The sequence below is a fragment of the Sinocyclocheilus rhinocerous genome, unplaced genomic scaffold, assembly GCF_001515625.1.
Source record: "Sinocyclocheilus rhinocerous isolate Xijiao unplaced genomic scaffold, SAMN03320098_v1.1 scaffold1902, whole genome shotgun sequence".
NCBI lineage: Eukaryota > Metazoa > Chordata > Actinopteri > Cypriniformes > Cyprinidae > Sinocyclocheilus > Sinocyclocheilus rhinocerous.
In genome coordinates, this window is record NW_015665924.1 from 160,422 (window position 1) to 161,447 (window position 1,026).

Below are 1,026 nucleotides of genomic sequence, written 5' to 3' on the forward strand. Positions count from 1 at the left end.
ATTGCCCCTTTTTTTACATTTGAGCCCCTGCCCCTGAGGAATACTCTGCACGTCCCTGGTGTGTGTGTGTGTGTGTGCACGTTGGTATATCCGGGGACTCTTTAGGCATAATGTACAAACTGTATCCCCCTAAACCAACCCATCACACAAAACATTCTGCATTTAGTATGTTTTTTAAGCCATTTGAATTACGGGGACACACGAAGTGTCCTCATAAACCACCTTCACATTGTAATACCTATGTCATACCCGTGTTATTTTACAAATATGTGTCCTATAAACCATCTAAACCGGTGCGCAAGTGTGTGTTTGTGTGTGTGTGTGTGTGTGTGAAGTGTGTGAAGTGTGTTTGTTTAAAGACTTGAAGATCAATGCTGTTTATACCCAGACATTAGGTTCTTCTGCTTTATTATTATTACTATTTATTATAAATTTTAATAAGTAGATCAACATCATTGAACGTATGTGCAAACATAGTAAGATTCATGAGATGCAAATAATTGTATCATGTGACCAATTAGAGTTGGAGAATATAAACCAGAATCTAGTATAAGTATCTTGAAATATGAATCTCCTGAATGTCTGAAAACCATTGTTCAGCCAGACAGCCTAATAGATCTGAAATGTTTAATTTAAATATATCAAAATCTTGTTAAACATAATAAAGGCATGTTTATCACCAATTGCACACAAGGGGAAATGATCATGATTTTTTTTATGCATGCACCAAATGTATATGCATCAATATACAGATATTGTTAATAACATATTTTAATTCATGACAAATGCTAATACATTATATATTGTTTAATCAGTTTTGAATCAATTCATTGAAATGGAAAGTTCATGGAATTAACATTATAAAAGTTATTCTTATGTTTACTTTATAAAAATTATAAAGATTTCACAGAAAAAAAGACATTTACCACAACCTGACGAGAGACATTTTTACAGCTGTACTAAAAGGCCTTTTACTTGCTTAAAATTTGTTGCATCAAATATGCTATAGTAGGCTTTATATAGTTA